The 7,500-nt window shown below is 42.0% G+C and overlaps 2 long non-coding RNA genes across 4 annotated transcripts in view; one reads left to right on the forward strand and one right to left on the reverse strand.

Moving 5' to 3' along the window:
- The window catches only part of LOC124403684, a 24,038-nt gene that overhangs the window by 8,228 nt on the left and 8,310 nt on the right, over positions 1–7,500 (reverse strand). Inside the window, exon 2 of one of the 2 annotated variants that reach the window (XR_006928926.1) lies at positions 1,940–3,144. This is a non-coding gene — a long non-coding RNA (uncharacterized LOC124403684). Of the gene's footprint in view, positions 1–1,939; positions 3,860–7,500 lie in introns of those variants that run through there. The other variant, XR_006928925.1, reaches the window with a different exon arrangement.
- LOC124403685 overlaps positions 4,105–7,500 on the forward strand; it is an 8,552-nt gene continuing 5,156 nt past the window's right edge. For both annotated transcript variants that reach the window (XR_006928928.1, XR_006928927.1), the window contains exons 1-2: positions 4,105–4,643; positions 6,583–6,702. This is a non-coding gene — a long non-coding RNA (uncharacterized LOC124403685). The remainder of the gene's footprint in view (positions 4,644–6,582; positions 6,703–7,500) is intronic.

The following is a 7,500-nucleotide window of genomic DNA, read 5'->3' on the forward strand; positions in this document are numbered from 1 at the left end:
ACATCAGACAGGAAACAAAGTCTTTTCCGGCTCTCCTGTGGTATGAAGCGGGGCTTTAATATGAGTTTATAATTAGTCACGAGCGTAGCCCACAGTGATTAGTGCAAGCATAAGGTTGTTAACACTACATTCCCCCCATCTCCCCAAAGAGCTTCCATTTAATTAGACAGAGCCTTGTTTGCTTTTTTCCTGCAGCCATCCTTGTCTTTGTACTGAATGAAAATTGCATTTGTTGTGTGAAACAGTACAAACAATAAAGACACACACACACACACACACACACACACACACACACACACAAATCTAATATAATCTCGTAATGCTTTTTTTTTCCATAAAATTCTAGGCCACATTGTTTCACATCAAAGCCAAGCAATTTCACCAGAACAATTATTCATGTTTATTAATGAAGAAAAAAAAATTAACACTGCACTTCCCTGCATTATGGATCAGAGCTATTAGCTCAAAGCTATGACCTCATAAACATTTCAAAAAGGTAAACTTCCTATACAGCCGGATTCACATCCGACACTCCCCGCACGCATGGAGAACCGCTGATGCTCTGAAAGATGACAGGATTGTCTTCAGAGCGCTTGCTATCGATCCTCTGCATGAAAACGCATGGTAATGAGTTGCAGCAGAACGACTGAGCACGACTCCCTCAATGCACATGGAAGAAGAAACTAGCTCCAGGTCAACCGTCAATCAACTGTTCCCAGCCTAAAGGCTTTTTAATGCTTGATCATTCTGAAATGTTCCTCAAGTATCACGTGGAAATGACCGGAATACTGCAGAGCTGGAAATCTGTGGCCTGCCACCGTTTGAACAGCGATCCTGCGAATCAGTTTTATCTTTCGCGTGATGTCGTTCCTGCTGCAGGTCGCTGAATTTACAGACTATATTTATATAGGATATAAATATAAATATATATACAAATTATATTTATTCAGACAATATGATCTCTTAAGACCAGTTATTTCATGTCTAATGCATTCGTTTTACAGGTCTTATTAAACTTTTGTTTTTATGAATTTAATAATACTAATAATTTAGTAATGATTTTACTGTTGTTTAAATTATTGTATTTGTCTGTCTGACTGGCTGTCCTCTATCTATCTATCTATCTATCTATCTATCTATCTATCTATCTATCTATCTATCTATCTATCTATCTATCTGTTTGTCTGTCTATCTGTCGATCTATCTATCTATCTATCTATCTATCTATCTATCTATCTATCTATCTATCTATCTATCTATCTATCTGTCGATCTGTCTATCTATCTATCTATCTATCTATCTATCTATCTATCTGTCTGTCTGTCTGTCTGTCTGTCTGTCTGTCTGTCTGTCTGTCTGTCTGTCTGTCTATCTAGCTAGCTAGCTAGCTAGCTATCATTGCATCTGCATGTTTTGGTAAGCAGTGGATGAGAAAGATAGAGAGAGCATGTGAGTGAATGAGAGAGATCTAAAAAAGTGAAAGATGAAAAAGAGAGGGAGGGGTAATGTGTAGGAGGTGTAGAGGGAGTTGAGGATTCATGGGGGGTTGTGGGGGAGGTGCATATAGATTTTTGAGGGGGGGGAGCCCAAGCTGCAGATTATTCTGGAAATTGCCAGCTGCAACGCTGCCTGCTATCAGGATCAAACCGGTTCTGACTGGGGGGAGGTGGAAAGTCACTGTCAATTTTTGTCAAGCCCGCCCCCGGTGCCTATTTATCTCCCAGGCTGAATAGGAGGACGTGCATTACAGCGGATGTGAAAACGTCCCGGCATTGATCATTTTCAACTTAATAATTCATCCGCTCTCGTTTTTCCTTTTCCTGCAACCGAAAGAGAGAGAGAGTGAGAGAGAGAGAGAGAGAGAGAAAGCGAGAGAGAGATGGGGGAGAAAGTGGATGCTGCCGGATGCCATCACCGCTTCCGGCCGGCCGGCGAATACCTCTGCATTCGGCGTCCACGCTGCGATCCTGATCGATAGCGCCGGTGCAGTTTTCTCGGGGTGGGTGGGATCCTGCTGCACTCATGCGTGTAATGTGTGGCAAAAACGTGGCACGCTTTAAAGCGCTTGTTTCAGCAGCGCCTCTGCGGATCGGGACGCCACTGCATCTCGGCCAGAAACAGGGACCAGGCGTCCTGGGAGGCACCCTGATTAAAACTGTCTATTAATAACAAAGAGGCCTTAATCTTAATCTCTGAGAGCACGTGCCTCGAACGCTGACGCCCATCTGCTCGTCTTCCTCACAGCCTCGGCCGCCATTTTCCACAACTAAGCTGACGACAGGAATTGTAATGGAGGAAGCTGAGCCGAGAGAGATGCACGGCTGGGGAAAACCTCCCACGCATCCTGATGCTAATCCCAGTACAGAAATTGAATACATATTTTAAATACATTGCTATTATATATATTTCAATACGTTTCAGAAAAATCAATCCCCCCTCCAAACCCCCCTCTCAGCAGGGCTTATATACGTGTCAGCAATCTGACTCTCGGAAGACTCGAGTATCATTGTGTAGTGTGTGTCCTGCATGTACCTGAATGAGTACAATGATCCTGAAACGCAATGCTTTTGCTGGTTTTGCTTCACCTTTTACATACAGTCACAGTTATACAGCATAGCAAGAGAAGCCTAAACAAGCTAAAGCAATACGGAAGGTGAAATCCAAACAGCTAACATCTAACAGTTTTGCCTTCACCCTGGCAAGCGAGCGCTGGTGTTCCTGGATGTGTTTGTGTTTCACATGGCACCGATTCTGGTGAAAATCCCAGCGTAGTGCTGGGAAAACATCGGCCAAATCCCAGCACAAGGTGTTTCTGCGTGTGGAGACAGCGCACTATATGACCCCACTTCCTCGTCTCTCTCTTTCTCTCTTTCTCATCTTATCCTCATTTCAGTTCCTCCCACGTGCCTCTTCCTCCTCCTCCTCCTCCACCTCCTCATCTTCATCCTCTCCACTGCCAGTCTTCTCCAGGGCTCAGCAGAGCTGTAATCCTTTGGCATTTGGCTCTTTCTCAATTGTAATGGTTTTTTTGCCGCTCGCTGTTTTCTTGAGCAAACACACACATCGGGGCCGAGTTTGCCCAGGAAAGCTGAGGAGACCCGAGGAGAGCTGAGCAGAGCAACCAGAGCTGTCGAAAGGAAGGGCCTTCATCCAAACGTACACACAGAGAAAAACAAAATGCAGAAATTAAATAGGATTAATAATTATTCTGGTGTCAGATATCAATCAGTGTAAATTTCACAATTCCGTTTCATGACATACTTTTGATTTTTGAGATCATTAAGTGATCACCACAAATCCGGCTGTAGATCCCGAACGAGTCTCGTTAATTCAGGATTCTGATCGATTAGAATATTGGTGTTTATGAGCATTCTGTAACAGCAGCTCCCACTATAGTGTTCACATTTACATTTACAGCATTTAGCAATCGCACTTATCCAAAGCGACTTTCCACCGAGCAGTTGAGGGTTAAGGGCCTTTCTCAAGGGCCCTACAACTTGATGGAATTTGAACTGATCACCTTCCAATCCAAAGTGTTGGGAAGGTCAGTGACCACTGAGCTACCACCTCCTACCTACTGTACCACCTTTACGGTTAGCACTCTATAACATGAAACTATTGTAACTATAAATGGATAAAACTATGATTAATTACTTACTTTAACATTAAAGATTTCTATAAACTGATTCATTGATATGTTTATATACACCACATGGGCAAAAGTATCGAGACTCTTCCAGCCATGTGAGGTTCTTCCCCAAACTGTTATCACAAAATTGGAGGCAGACAATTATATCGGATGCAGTCGCATAAGATTTTCCCTTTATTTCAGACCCAAACATGTTCCAGCATGGCAGTACCCCTGTGCACAATGCCATCTCCATGAAGATCTGCTTTCTATGCGTTGGAATGAAAGGTCTCCTGCTGTAGAGCTCCAACCCTATTGAACAGCATTTGGGATGAACTGCACTCCATTGACTGCACCTCAGGCCTCCTCACCTCATCTCCATCAGTGCAGTACCTGACTTTCCTAACACCCTTGTGGCTGAATGAATCTAATACAAATCTCCACAAAACCTAGTGGAACATCTTCCCTGGAGAATGGAGGTTATTATAACAGCAAATGGGAACTAAATGTGGAACGGGATGTTCAGAAAGCACCAATCAGGTGTCCACAAACTTTTGACCATATATGTGTCATTATGTGTGCTTTCCTTAGTGTCAGATGCATGGACGATTCTAAATCCCAGCAACCCATATGGCTTACACACACACATGGCTGCTACAGACGCCATAATAATACAGTTGGATCATGTTATATGAACGGCTTTCGGACAATCGCATGTGTCTTCTCAGTAATGAAGGCTGGGGACGTGAGCCAGCGCTAAATTCTTATAACAAGTTTGGTTGGAGGATTTCTAATAGCACTCGCGTTAAACATATGGCGAGGAAATCTGTTGCTATTAATAGCGGTGAATAATCAGCTCCGCCCAGGCTCTCTCCAGATTTCTAAATGTTCGTTGGCGGTCCACAAAGAAGTCAATAATCCTGCAATTACCAAACTAAATGTTTTACTCACCATCTGGGCGTGAAATCGTTTGGAAATTTCAAACAGCCCACTTGGAATTGCGATGGATTTGTGGGTAATTATACTGAAAAGATGCCATAATGCTTTATGTTTTGGTCCATGGTTAGAAGATGAGAGTCCATTTGTGATGTACCTGTGATGCATTGTGTAGAATAATACGTAAGGAATAACACATGACAATATCGTGTGCTATTCACACAATGAAGTTATGGGAAATAGTAGTGGAAGCCAGGCTGAGAGAAGAGGTGATAGATAAGAAACCTTTTGATACCTCCTGATAACCAATCGTTCCATCAGCAGCCTGTTTTTCTCTCTCTTTACTGATGGCTTCCGGAAACTTTACCACAGTCACATTTAGCATTTTTTTCTCAAATAGCAACCATTATACCATTATGATGTAATTAAAATCCCTTTTCCAATATGTGTTATTACCATGGAAACGCATGTAATTACAATGTTATTATGGTAACCTGATGTGATTAGAATAGCACACGTGATGTTATCAAGACTTCAGATCATAACCTTCTGACCAATCAGAAGGAGGAATTCAACAGCCTCATGGTGGGAATGTGTGCAGAGAAAGTGAGCGATCGGTCGATAATCAGGCCGGGAGTGAGATTCATGTCAAGGCAACAAATTAAATAAAATTAAATAAAATTAAATTAAATTAAATTAAATTAAATTAAATTAAATTAAATTAAATTAAATTAAATTAAATTAAATTAAATTAAATTAAATTAAAGCAAACGAGCAAAAAGAAAGAAAGAAAGAAAGAAAGAAAGAAAGAAAGAAAGAAAGAAAGAAAGAAAGAAAGAAAGAAAGAACATGCAGGAGAGGGAGAGACAGACAAAAGCAACAGAGAGAAGGAGAAAAAGAAAGACAGACAGACAGAAGCAACCGAGAGAAAGAGAGAGAGACAGACAGACAGAGAAAGGGAGAGAGAAGGCAGACAGACTAACAGAGAGACAGACAGACACAGAGTGACAGACAGATGCAGAGTCACATACAGACAAATAAAATGACAGACAGACATAAAGAGAAAGAAACAGACAGAGAGAGACAGACAGACACACAGAGAAAGAAAAAAGACAGAGAGAGAGAAAAAAAGAGACAGACTGAAAGAGACAGACAGACAGAGAGAAAGAGATAGACAAAGGAAGAAAAAAAGAGACAGATGGACAGAAAGGAAGACTGAGAGAGAGAGAGAGAGAGAGAGAGAGAGAGAGAGAGAGAGAGAGAGACGCTCTGGCCCTGTGTCACGATCATGTGACCTCCTTGCAGAAGGCCAGGTGTTTAGTATTCGCCATGTCTCCCGTCTCGGAGAGAAAACGCTGACCCGAGCAGCCTGAACCGCGCCCGGACTGCTGCCTCAACACTCTGCCTCCTCGAGAATACCAAAGCAACAATGAAAAAAAAAATTATAAATAAAGTTCAAACAATGTATTGATTAAATATGCAGCTGAATTCGCGCCTCTGATTGGTCAGAAGCTGTCATACCAAATCACGTCTTTATATTCAATGCAGTTCTTCTGAGACGTCAGAAACGGCTCATAGACAGGGATGTGTATGGCGGCGATGCACATAATCTATTAGCAACAATAAAAAAGATTTTACTAACAAAGAAAACCATCAACACAATCGATGTGGAGACATTTAACTTTGAATCATTTCGGGGTTGTCAGATTAATTAATCATCAAAATAATAGTTAGTTGCTGTCACACTTATACGAGACGACGGTCCTTGCGCTCCACTCCACTGCTCCATTATAACTAATGACAAGGGGTTCCAAACGATCTCGGGCTGGTTCCAAACAATCTCCGACATCCCAGGTTCAAACACTCCTCATTCCAGAATTTCCCGTTTGGCTGTGCCACCCTGTACTTTACGGATCGGAGCTCGAGTCTTATATCCTGTAGGCAGGAAAGAAGCCCAGACCCAAACCTATAAACAAGACCAACTTCAGCAAGGCTTTTTCGCTTTTTTTCCCTTCAAGATGCTGATATTTATTCAATCAGCTGGCGTGTGATTGGGAGCGGCGCTAATACGACGAGGTCAGACCTACACACTGACGGGAAGGTCGGCAATTTATGGAATACGGCAGCGTAATGACAAGGTATTACACGCGTTCATTAGTGTGTGTGATATTAACTTTCAGAAAGTTTTCCAAGAGCGTCCAAGCGATGCGTTTACACTCTTTCTGGATGAAAATGAACGTTCAAGCCTGGCTAATTATCGTATCGATACCCGTTTCCACGACAACCTGTACGCTCTTTCTGTTCTGACGGTTATGTTTTCACGCCGAGGCAGTTCATAGCGACCGCGTCGGAGTGAAGAAGAGGACGTTGAGTGAAGATACGCCAGAGTTTTTAACTATTGGCCAGCGCTACTATTCTCGATTCTGATTGGTCAGAAGGCATTGAGACATTGTGTGTAACAGCAGGCCAGATTGAAGTTTCAGCTGCAAATCACAAGCCTGTAGTAACTCACCTGTTCAAGTGTATTTCTATTGTAACAGGAAGGTCCTTTACAGGGCAACATTCTCGTAGTGGATAAACACAAACAGCACAACGGACCTCCATATTTCTGATATAATGTTATACGATGAAAAGTATTTATTTAAGGAGCATTTTATAGAACAGATAAAAATGTGATTAAGTTGCAATTAATCACGAGTTAACTAACGACAAGCATGCGATTATATATTTGAATGGATTGACAGCTCTAATATTAATGATGTGAGGTTCAGTTACCAGCGTGACACTAAAACAGTTTGCAGTAATGGCTACTTTTTACTTAAGTACATGTCAGGGCCCAAACTTCTTTACTTAAAACAAAATGATCCGTACTTTAAAGAAAGTGTGTACTTTTTCCACCTCTGGAGCCATTTATACTTTTGCTGTGGAATTTGCAC

This window comes from Silurus meridionalis, chromosome 21 (genome assembly GCF_014805685.1).
Source record: "Silurus meridionalis isolate SWU-2019-XX chromosome 21, ASM1480568v1, whole genome shotgun sequence".
In the NCBI taxonomy this organism is placed as follows: Eukaryota; Metazoa; Chordata; class Actinopteri; order Siluriformes; family Siluridae; genus Silurus; species Silurus meridionalis.